The 12,997-nt window shown below is 38.2% G+C and overlaps 1 protein-coding gene across 4 annotated transcripts in view; it reads left to right on the top strand.

Moving 5' to 3' along the window:
* The window catches only part of LOC129779975 (zwei Ig domain protein zig-8-like), a 629,574-nt gene that overhangs the window by 28,847 nt on the left and 587,730 nt on the right, over nucleotides 1-12,997 (top strand). The window lies entirely within an intron of this gene.

Genomic DNA, 12,997 nt, shown 5'->3' with positions numbered 1-12,997 from the left:
TTTAATCATCGCTGACAAAACGGATCCCACGAACTGATAATTTGAGTTTTGGACATAGGAAAATGTACACGGGGCCCTATCTGGAGAGTACGTTGCATGTTTAATCACATTCGTGCCATTTTTGAGCAAAAGTTCGTTCACAAGGATCGATCGATGAACTGTTGAATTATCGTGGTGCAAAATCCAAGTGTTATCCTTCCACAAATCTGATCGTATGCGACGAATTTTCATTCTCAAACGCCTAATAACGCCAAGGTGATATTCTTCATTGACCGTTTGGTCCTCCGGAAAGAGTTACATATCAAAATCACCGAGCAAAAAAAAAAATAAACTTAATTAAATTATCGATTGAATGAAAAAAATTTGGAATTCAATTGAATTTCACATACTTTGCTTCGTAAGTGAAAAGTTTGAACAGTTGCCATGTGAGATCAATTCATGCATTGTAATAGAATATGTTCTTGGTTATAAGTAAACTTGATGACCGTCCTTTTACGTTTGATATGATGCCTAGGACTACCAAAAAATTATAGGAGGTTGTGTACAAGATACGACCGCATTGTTGACGTAGAACTACGCTGTTATTTTATATAAGTCGCTTTTTTATACCTTCGGATATTATTCTATAATGCTGTGAAATTTTGGAAACAACTGCTTAGTAGAATAATCTCTGAAATAGGTTTTTCATCGTAGAATCAGTTGACGATAATTGATTGATGATTCATTCTTGCCCTCGCAAAACAATACACTAGCTGATCGTATGACGCAATTTATTTCATGTCAATGCATTGAAAATTTACCTCGAACGTTATTCCGGTGGCCTTTATCGCAATTGACATAGACTCGGCTACAGCCGATTGTATACATGTTGCATCAGCACCATTATTCCACATCTCATAACTACATCAATATATCTTTGACACCGCATGGAAACAATAACAATGACAACACTTGCAAGTATCAAATATCATGCTACATGTTATCTAGTATTGCCTCAAAGGAATCGCACCTCTAGGCATCATTCGTATAACGTAAACCAAGCGCCAAACAAGCGTTCGCCATAGCATACATACAGAGCCATACCTTGGTGTCTTGAAACTACTAGGAATATAAACACTTCTCATCATTTTGCGCTATTCTCAAAAGAAACGCTTCTGTTAATATTACTGGACTCGAAAAAAGTTGCATTACTTTCTCAAGCTCGAGAGAAGCGCAGCTGTCACCCTTAGTGGAGGAATTTTTGCTACTGGTAAGCGAAACCTCTTTTTGTTAATATCAACAACCTCGCAAACAGTAGCAATGCTTCATTATGATCAATATTAGCGCAAATGCAATCCTAGTTGAAGGCAGTTTTGCGACTGGCACGCGAACCTAAATAACTTATAACATTTCAGTAAGACATACAAGATGCTTGGTATGCCCCAAATATTTTTTTGGTGCACAACCTTAACGCCTGCTTCGCTATAACATCAGTTTAATGCATTGATGCATTCTCAAAGGCACCAATGAAGCCCTTATGAAGACGGAAAACAAACAATGTTAACTATTTAGAAAAAGACTGAATTATGCCACACAGTTAGTACTCTGCTGTAACACCCATTGATGCGAATTCGCTGATGAGTTTGTTAAGGGCGACCGCCTGGGTAACGGCGTTTACATTTTCGACCGACGCGCCGAAATCGCCTACTTCGCTGTTGTTCGATGCGGTGTCACACTCGCGAAGGCTCAGTTCAGAGCGAGCGCTTTTCACTGCACCAACATCGCGTGCATCATTAGATAATGCTTGCCTCGAAATTGTATTGCCCCTGGCAATGCGTTCGTTTTTTGCAGGGCTCGAGCATGCCTTCCTCTTCTTCTTGCTCATCACACACTACGTGATATCCAAGTTGGATTACCACTGGTGAATTCCAATCTCAGATCGATGCTCAACGAAAGAAAAGTGAAATGGATTGCTCAACAGTCCGATGCCGAATGAAAGTTTGCCTCAGCGAGATCCACTGTTTATACTCTAGGCAAGTATTCCCCTTCATTCTTCTACTTTTCCTTTGTTCACGGAGACTTTAAATCCTACGATTTCCCCTCCGTTGGTCGGCGATAAGTTGCTCGTTATTGACAGCTCTGTTCGGGAAAGCACACAAATGGACATAACAAATGTATGGGAAAATGGAAACGCTTAAAGTTTTCAAGAGTTTTAACCATTTAAAAACCAGGGGATTCTAATATATAGCATATTAAACAAATCTTACGGAATTTCCGATTCGTTTAGTATGTAAATCGCCAAAATCCGTTCGCGTCAAAAATAGTTATTAACGTTAACTTTATTTCATAAAAACGTGACCTGTTTTATGATTTGGCACCCTTAATGAAAGACGTAGTTCTACGTCAAAAAAGTGAACGGAAGAATTGTCAAACGATCATTGTATTTTATATTTCCCTCTTAAATTATTGCATCTCTCATGTTTACGTAGTTCTCGAACCGCGAAATTTCATTCACCTCTAGTATCTGAAATTACGATTTTCCCAAGCATATCAGTTTAGAAGTACGTTTTAGGGAAACATATTCCGATCGACACAAAGACAAGCGAGTACAAACATATACCCAGGTTTTTTTTACGCGAGGGATACGTAGTTCGTAAAAAAACCGCGTAAGAAAACTGCGATAATTGCAAAATCCGCCAAAAAAACCGCGTTAATTGGAAAATCCGCGTAAAAAACCGCGTCAATTCGAATATCCGCGTAAAAAAACCGCGTTAATTGGAAAATCCGCGTAAAAAAACCAAGGTACCTAATGATAGATATCAAATAGGACTATCCTTATGTAGAACGGAAGTAAAAAGTTGAGTGTTGCTCGCTTCCGAAAACCCGTAGTTTTTTCCTGCAATTTCGTTGGTTACTGGTAGCTATAGTTCGGCCCGGTGAGCTACCCGTTACCCAACATCTAAAATCCATAATAAGCGCTAAGCTCCGTTACAAGCACTAATTACCGTAATATGCTCCGAGGGAGCATAAGAGAGAAATGTGAGCTGAGGGGGAGCTGTAATATTGCACTGGTCTTTTTTACGCGGTTACCGCGTAAAAAATACCGCGGTGATTGGGAAATCCGGGTTAATTGGAAAATCCGCGTAAAAAAGAACCGCGTTAATTGGAAAAACCGCGCAAAAAAACACGTAAAAAACCTGGGTGTATTTGCAAAGCGGTTTCCCGCAGGTACATTGATTTTGATGTTTGTGTTGGGGAAACCGTAAATCGGGCCAATCAAAACTTGACAGTTAGAGCGTTTAGTTAACGCATGACATTTTACAGTTATTCAATTGTTTATCTCATGAAAAATAACATTTTATTAATTGTGAAAGACGCATTTCTACGCGTTTTACTATCAATTGATGCAAAAATCATTCCGATATATTAAGAGATGGTCGTGTTATGAGCATTCGAAATATTTAATTTTTTTCTGCATGTTCTGTGTTTAGGTTCCCATTTCACCGCCATATGCTCCGGTTAGACGTAGTCCCACGACAAAAAATAAAGAAAAAAGTTCACCGGGAAGATTTAGAATTACAAATTCTCGATGTATATATTAGATTGGGGACGTAATCCATTATTTTTGGGTGAATAGAAGTTGTGAAATTTGTTGCCATTCTAAGTAACTTCGTAATGACTCTATTATAAAGGTCTTGGTCCTTATTGGCGGAAAACCCTAGCAATAGATGTTTACAGTCTTCTCTTGATCCCAATTTCTTATCACTCTGGAAATTTTGCAATGCGAGAAAAGGTAGTAATCGCTTGGTGCCAGGTCCAGCCTATATGGTGTATGCATTAAAACATCCCAATTAGCTTCTTGGAATTGTGTGGCCTTGCGTTGTCCTGATGGAACACAACATCTCTTCTTTTGCCAATTCTGGACGTTTCTGGTCAATCGCTAGTTTAAAACGCTCCATTTGTTGATAGTAGAGATCTTAGATTAGTGTATTGCATTTAAATAAAAATTAAAAAACAAATTTTTTTTTGAAAAATCAATTAAGTTGCACGTACTTTACTGTTACAGTATCGCCACCATAAACACAATTTACAATTTCAACGGCCTGGCTTGCATTTTCTTATTTATGAAAGAAGAAGTGTAAAATGTATCGATTTTTCTCTTTGTTGACGTCTATTGTTAACACCCTGTAACTCACAACTGAATGGAACAAACAAAAAATAGCAAATGTATCGATTTTTCTCTTTGTTGACGTCTATTGTTAACACCCTGTAACTCACAACTGAATGGAACAAACAAAAAATAGCAAAAAAAATTCTTTAGTGTAAAATGTCACCTTTACAACGAGCCTATAATTAAAATTGTATGATCGATATTACGCGAGGTTGGGGATCGATACCGATACCTAATATATTTCACAGAGTACATGTACGAGGAATACTCATAATCATAAGTAAGAAAATAGATAGTCAACAATTCAAATCGACCGCTGTCTGGCTTACCCAAAGCTACCCTACTCCTTGGTTATTAAATCGGAGCGAGCTGAGTCCATGCTCAGTATATTCGAGGTTGTAATGAGAATAATCTGATTAATGATGAAATAAAACATCTATAAATGGTGTACCTATCCATACAACCTATACCGTACAAATGAAGCATAAATTTCTGCATAATTCAAGAACTAATCGAGAAAGTACAATCAAACTTGGCATATAGAGGTTTTAGGGATCGATAAACGATTCTATAGTGGTTCGACACCTCTCCCCCTCTGTAAGGGGAGGCTGCCATACAAATGAAACACAAATTTCTGCATAACTCAAGAACTAATCAAGCAAATGGAACCAAATTTGGGATGTAAGGGTTTTTGGGTACGAGAAATGTTTCTATGATGGTATGACTCCTCTCACTCCTCTGGAATTGTGGAGGGGTCCCAAAAAAATAATACACATATTTCAATCAAACATATTCCAACCAAACATGACAATTGAAACATTTTTGAAGAAAATGAGGAAATTTGCGAAAATTCAATTCCCATATGTTCTACAATTTCATAGCGACAAATGTTGTTAGTCCATTTGATCTTTGCGCTAGCGAAATTTATATTTGTTCGAAAGTGGAAATGGATTTTAATGTGCCAAAACTCACTCGTATAGCTTCTTCTATCTATATAAATAAAAATGGATTGCCGAATGTGTTGCTAAGTGCAAAATTCGAGAAAGAAATTGTCCGATGTAGGGCTGTCTTTATGTCAGAATAAAGATCATATTTTCTGTATCAAACATTTATTCCATGTAACGGAGAAACATGTTATTTTCAAAATTTTGAACGAGGATTGTGTCTGAAAATAATCTGATATTATAATGACGAGTTTTAGTAGAAGCACTACGAATTTTATAGTGAAATGTAATCTTAAAGGGTAGATTAGAAGATCAACCAATGAACAGTTCTGCAATTGGACCCATGAAGGTGCGCTTAGTAAGAAAACGTGAATGTGATAACGAAAACTAAATTTTGGGCGGGACGAAGTTTGCCTGGTCAGCTAGTATATATATACTTGGTATGACATTTAAACAAATAAACATTTTTTTTTACATCTATGGTTAGGGAAACCGATTACTCGCGGTGTACTCGAGTTTAGAAGGGTGACATCATTACATAAATTGTTGAATTTAAAAATTCAGGAAATATTCAATGATAACTCTTATGTACCATTTGCTCTGACGAATTACAGTTGTGATCAGAGACTCAATTTTCCCTGATTTTTATAAAATGATTTAAATTTAATAAATTTATGAAATGATTTTTCCTGATTTTTTACTTTTTGCTGAATTAGAAAAAAATATTCACATGAATATAGTGGGAGTTTTGCTGGTTGTTTATGAGAACTGGCATAACAGTCTACATTAAAAAGTTTTCCGGTCCGCTCTTATATAATGCTTACTCTTTCTTTCGATTATACTCTATCTGTTCGCATTTTCGAAGGTACAGTGTCGACATTTTTTAAGTTTTGAAGTTAACGTGAAAGAAATATAATCTATAAGAATAATATGCCCGAAGGTTCTCGCAATTCAATCTCAAGAGAAGGAAGATTAACAACAGAATAGGAACGGAAACGATGAAAGGATATTAGATATTAGCGACCAAAATTATGTTATTATTAATTTTCAATTAACAGTTAAATAAAAACGATACAGGTTTCATTACATTTTCGCAGCAAATAACATCCAAGTATAACATCTTTTTTTATTAAACTGTAATTATTAATAAAAAAGTGTTTTATATACAGTAAAACCTTTTTTTGTGCGATTTTCTGTTCTTGTACGGTTATTTTTGTGCGTTTTTTTTTGTGCGGTGTATGAAAAGAAGCATATTTGACGAAGTTATCGTCCATTTAGTTTTTCTCGATGGTTTATATGCATTTCTGTGTGAAAAAAGCATTTTTGCGTCTCAATTATCCACCTCTGAAATCATTCCCCTCCTCTCATCAAATGCTCTAAGTTTTTCTAAGTATTTGCTTGACATGATTTCTAACAGCAACACGTTTCGACATGCAATTAAAAGCACAAAACAGCCACGCGCAACCGAAAAGGCAAAGTGTCCCATCGCAAAGCAGGGAAACAAAAGGAAATTGAACGGTGAATGGCGTGGATTTGAGTTATTTTCTCGGAGGAAACTTTTTTTTATGCGGTCCCTATCTACCGCACAAAAAAAGTTTTTTTCAAAATGTGTACCGAACACGATTTTTTTAAGTTGCTGGTGAAGTTTTGCACGATTTTTTTATGTGACTTTCTTTGTGCGGTCCCTATCCCCCGCACAAAAAAAAGGTTTGCCTGTATTAAATTGTTTGTAAAGCAAGAAGTTGCAAGAATGATCCGTGAGACACGACAAATGAATTAGCAGGTTCACTACATATGTTTAAATCTCCGTTCATTTGCATCAATTGAAACATGCTTACGTAAATCGTTACGACTTGTGCGTTTCATCTATGCGTCGATTTTCTTTAAAGCAAATCGTGCCGGGTGATGAAAACGGGTCATTTGAAACAATCCGACTGACCCCGGTCTTCACCTGAAAAAAAAAATATGATCGGGTTAAGGTGGTATTGGAGACGAATTCTGTATTGTGAGCTTCTACCAAGCAACCAGTCGATACATTCCCATAAATACTGCTCGCAACTGGACAATTTAGCTTCCATAATTAGTTTATGTTTAGAATTGTTAGGCTACCTGAAAGATTTCAGAACTTCCTGAATTGATTACAAAACAACAATGTGCATATAAAATTAAGAAAATAATACTTTTGTTTTCTCAAAACTGGGTACGAACTTTCCGGACAACCCTATATGAGCTATCCTGATTTTCCCTGATTTTTTTTCATTCTCCCTGATTTTTCGAAAAAATAGTTGGCAACCCTGGTTGTGATAATAAAGGTGCAGGTAATTTTGACTGAGATATCTAGTTCTACCTAAAGTAAAGATACCGCAGTTTGACATTCTTCCCAAACCCTTAAGATACCCCCCCCACCCCCATTTCTTGCTATTTTTCCCAATAAACTAAAACCGGAAGTGGGGAAGAACAAATGAATTTGGAAAGCATTACATACACTGCGGAGGGGGATAAATTCCGTGAATAATGGCGCCCACCGATTCTCATCGCTGCACTCGAAAAGTTACGCCGTGAACTTTCTGCGAACTGGAAAACCTGCGGCAAGCAAAACAAGAAAGGGAAATTTCCTCCACCCGAAACCTGCTGAGTCAGCGCGTGGTTCATTCCTTCAAGGTCAGTGGAGCGAGCGAGAAGGGGAAGGATGTCGCTTCCTGTGAGAGGGGGAGGGGGTGTTTATTTGTTCTTTTTTTTCCCAGCTCGCTTATCACGATGGAGGTGATCATCGTTATTACGCTGTGAATTAAGCACCTGGGGGAATATGGTACAAAATCTTCAAAACAAGAAACTCGCTAAAAACATGCTTCTCTACATCAATTAGCCCATCTGGGGGAGCTTTTCCTGCCAAGGCCGGGCACAAGATGCACTTTAACCGCATTCCTGCAGCAAATGCAAGCGCAGCATTCAGAGGGACAAAAATGCTAATTGCCAATTCAGTTGACCTACTTTCGGTCACCCCACCGGCAGGCAGCCAGCCAGCCAGAATGGCATCCTTCCCAGTGTCACCAACACATACACACACACGTATGCAGTTCCAGCTGTAACCCAACTATCGGCTGCCATAACCAACCGCAACCGTTTCTGTGTGTTTACTAGCAGCCACTTCTGCTGCTCTACTCCCGGCAGAATCCAGTGTGACACTTTCCTCCCAGCGTGTTTGTATCTGCTTTGGTGTAGAATAGAAGATGTTCCGGAACATGCCACTGGAAACCGCCGGAGCGACGCTTCGGTATGGCGGAAAATATGACGAACACATGCAGCGCAACAAAGTGGCTCTTCGATCCTTAAAGATACCGTTGTTCACGAGTGCCGACGTCGTGTCCTTTTTACAGTGGTAAAGTGGCGAAGATGTCGTTTCTGAGATATCATGATAAGGTACGATGGCACTCGGCACAATCCATCGATTGCCCCCCTCCCCCTCATTCTCGACCAAAAAAATTAATGAAACCCTTCCCTTATTTTGTGCACAATCGTTCCTGTTTGTTGAAAAAATTAAATTAAATCGACAGAACCGGTCGATTGTTGATTTCCGCCGCTCGAAAGGAAGGAAATAATTAAGAGACGAACAATAACAGTTTTCCGAGAAATACAACCGCAAGAAAAACATGTTTGCTTCACTCAGATTGCATCGGCAGTGCACCACCATTGTCCGGGAAGTTTGGTCTGGAATCCTGAAGGGCTCGCAGTGTCCGTACTCTTGTGTGTGTGTGTGTGTGTGCGAATGATTAGAGCAAACGTGCAAAATGAATGGACCCAAGGGGGCGAGGGTGGAACTCGCCGCCCCCACCAAATCGGTTCAACAAAAATTTCAACATGGTGAATTCGGCTTGGGAAAAAGCGAAGAAAACACATTCGCTGTTGTTAGTGCCGAGGAGGAGAGGCAGCCAACAGTTTGTTCCTTTTCCATTCCTGTGTTTGGCAAGTTGTTTTTCTCGTGAATTGCTCGGTTGGCTGTCCTTTATTTCCTCGTTGTCGATAGTTTTTACCTATTTTTCATCACCGTTGGCTCGGTTTGCTACACCCATCCCCATTCCTGTGTGGAGACGGCAGCTGAGAAAAGTTGGGTTTTATTGATTCGGAAAGCTGCAGTCGGTTGCAGTTTTGCACGCCGCTTGAGTTGGGTTTGGTTTTTTTTTCCGCTGACGTCGATTTCTTCCTGTCGGACTGTGTAGATCTGAGATTTTTTTTTGTCCGTTTGATTCTCGGCAGAGCGAAAAAACGATTTTGACCTGAATCTATCGACGGTCGCACTGATTTATGGAGAAACGCGATCGTGGGTCTTTCTTGGTTGGGATTTATCACGAGCTTCTTTCCAGTGAGTGGTATCAACCGGTAAATGTTGCATTCGGTTTTGGTTATTTTACCGTTACATGAATTTATTCAATAATTATGTGAAAAACTTAGGCTAGTGATTAATAGATTCGTTTCAATAATTCATATAACTTCATATAACTCATATTCAAGAAAACATATCTGTTTAGAATTCCTAAATTGGAACTTCATTAAAAATCACACATCCCATCTATATCCCATAATCCAATCACCTTATCTCAATTTCAAATTATTTATTTCAGATTCAAGCAGAGGTTTCGTTTTTTATATCCCGACCGCAGATACAGATACAAACACCAATATATAAAAAATAAACAAAAAGACATATTATTTTGTTTAATTTTATTGACTGAATGAAACCAATGAATTAAACATTCTTAGATGTACTTGCTACAATGAAGGAATATTTGTATGCCGAAGAATATTATGATTTTTGGAAATTATACCACAAAATTTGTCTCATTCCATGAAGTTATGTTTTTCAATTATCCTAGCGTTTATATCCTTTCTGTTGTCCAAATTTTGATTGTCGTATAAAAATATTTTCAGCTAATGCGGGTGCCAAATCAGAAAACATGTCACGTTTTGAAGAAATAGTTTTAACGTTAATATCTATTTTTTTGCTATTCTCTGAGAATTGTTTGTTATATTATACATCGCGATTCCCTAACCCACATGTGGCTCAAATTGGAACCAAACCCAATTTTTCATACATTTGTTCTGTGCTTTACCTACCTGTGCTTTCTATACTGTAAGCGTAGAAGACAGAGAAAAAAAACTTATGATAATCCCTCGATTTTGCCAGTATGTTCAGCCCTAATTTGTACACACTCCTGAATGTTAGATTTCTCTCCTCAACAAAGCCATTTTGTCAGTTTTAAAACACGACTCAAAGAAAAAAGATTGAAATAAACGAAAGACAGTGTAACTATACTTTTCCGGAACCGAGTCTTTAATACAGAGGAACGAGTAGAGGCGCGAAGTATAATTTTTGTATACCACTGCGAATGAGTCGTGCGTTAATTAGTCGCTAGAAATGCGAATGCAGCACTCGCTAGTACGGATACCGTGAAGAAAGAGAAGATGTGCCTGATTCTCGAATACACTTCACGGTGGAAATGAAATAAACGGCACGCCATTGAACTACGTTTTGATCTTTTAATTGAGCTTGAGCTTGAGCTTGGGTAGACTGTACAATTCGTAGTTGCTCTCCGTGATTGACCTGAACCAACCAAATTGCACAAAGAACACACAGAATGACGCTTGGGACTAGCAAATCATTCTCGTTGTGCAATTTTCGGTGATTCGAGCTTTAAATGGTCAATAATGACGCCGGCCACGTCCTTACAGTCACCAGGGGAAGGGAAGGAATGTTAGTATGATAATCGCCGCCCGAAGGCCAGAGGGGTCGCCTCTATAGCGTGGTTCCCTAGCGATTATCATGGGAGGGATAGTTGTTAGTGGGCAGAGGTAAGAATCAGGATTCACTGTGGTAAGTGATGTGATTATGTAAACGCTAACTATCGACCACTCCGCGAAACAAAAATCTGAAAATCTCATTCGGGAACAAAAAATCTCAACACGCGGCAAAGATTATCTTTGGGTATCCTGAGAAGGAAAACCTGTAAAATTAAAAAGCGTCGACGAAGAGTTAGCATTGAGAAACCTGATAAGGTAATAGCCGGAACTCATCTAAAGGTAACCGTCCCGACGAAATGTTTCGTTATTATTTTTTTGGTAAACTTTAGAAGGTCACCGAGAGAACTTTCCTAGAAACAATTGTACTCTGTATCGATCTTCATTCGCGGTGACGGAGAGCTATCTTTGGAAAACCTAAGAAGGTCACCTAAAAAAACTTCTCCGGAAACACACGTCCCGGTGACATTTTCCGTTATTCATCGCGCGTACGCTTTTGCGCCGGTTCGATTGGTCCCAGAGGAGCTCTCCCGGCAACTCTCCCTCAGGTCTCCGAAAGACCACTCTGCGGCATTGCGATTAGATATCTAATTGCGACGGCGAAGAGCCATTCTCGGGACACCCGAGAAGGCAATCGAGAGAACCCCTCCAAAACCGATCATACTGACGATATATTCCGTTAAATTGAACCATATGATTTGTGATTTTAAATTCTAATTTAATTTTTTATTATTACTACTTATCTTTCATTGCATGGTACACCCTGTGCTGTTCTTCTCTTTCTCATATTCTCTCCGAGAAAGCTTCCACTCTTTTCTCCAGAGAAAGACATCACCTCTAACATCTGGTATCCTGCACTCAACACAAAAAAACATTATACATATATAATCTATAATCTAAAATATGAAACTAAATATGGATTCAAAATAAAAACACTGTCATAAGAAACCACAGTCCATCTGTTAGGGCATGGTGATACAATCACTGCAAAAATTCGATTTCTAATTTCCAAATATTTTGCTAAAAACCACTCGAAACGTAAGCATTTCACACACGCACTTTACTATCGTAAAAATAAAAAAAAGAAACTGAAATACAAAGCTAACCCAAAATTTTCGCACTGGGCGATTTTTATTCACTTCACACATCAATTTCCAATTGAGAATTTGAAAGCGATTGGATTCTTCAATGCACGGACTATTTGCGCAGCTTTAACGCACACATACAGTCGATTTACGTTTTGATCTTTTAATTGATCTTTTAATCTACCCTTTAACATTATTTTTTACTATGAAATTTCAGTACTTCTACCAAAACTCGACCTTTTTAGACACAATTCTCGTGCAAGATCTTTCATCTATTTGCAAATAACATGTTTCTTCGTTACATGGACTAAATGTTTGACACAGAAAATACGATAGAATGAAGACCTACATCGGACAATTCCTTTCTCTAGTGTTGCTCTTATCAACACCTTCAGCAATCCATTTTGATTTAAATAGATAGAAGAAGATATAAGAGTGCGTTCACATTAAAATCCATTTCCACTTTCGAACGAAGATCAATTTCGCTACCGCAAACATCAAATGGACTAACAACACTTGTCAATATGGAATTGTAGAACACATGCGAATAGATTTTTTTCGAATTTCCCCATTTTCCTTCAGAGTTTTCCGAAAATTTTCAATTGTCATGTTTGGTTGGAATATGTTTGATACCCAAAAACCCTGAAATCCCAAACTTGGCTCCATTTGCTTGATTGGTTCTCAAGTTACGCATAAAGGGCTTGGCCGGGTAAGGGAGTAAAAAGTGCCCCAAACCAAATCACTAGCTGTATGGCAAATATTGTATAGGGTACTAAATAAAACATTTTGACAGTTGTACCATATATTTGAGTCCTTATATGGTACACCATAGGATCTATGGTGAAAAATGCACCTTTTCGTTTTTTTCACGCCATTCTCAATAGCTTTGAGACAAAAATATGAAAAAATACTGAAACAGTTCTTCATCACTAATTGTTCTAAAGGGTGTGTCACATCAAATTGCATCACGGAAAAAACGCTGTAGAAATTTAATTTTTAGGAATTATAACTTCAGCTTTCGCTTA

The sequence above is a fragment of the Toxorhynchites rutilus genome, chromosome 3 (genome assembly GCF_029784135.1).
Source record: "Toxorhynchites rutilus septentrionalis strain SRP chromosome 3, ASM2978413v1, whole genome shotgun sequence".
Taxonomy (NCBI): domain Eukaryota; kingdom Metazoa; phylum Arthropoda; class Insecta; order Diptera; family Culicidae; genus Toxorhynchites; species Toxorhynchites rutilus.
Note: the sequence above shows the minus strand (reverse complement) of the source record. Positions and strands in the feature narration are given on the sequence as shown.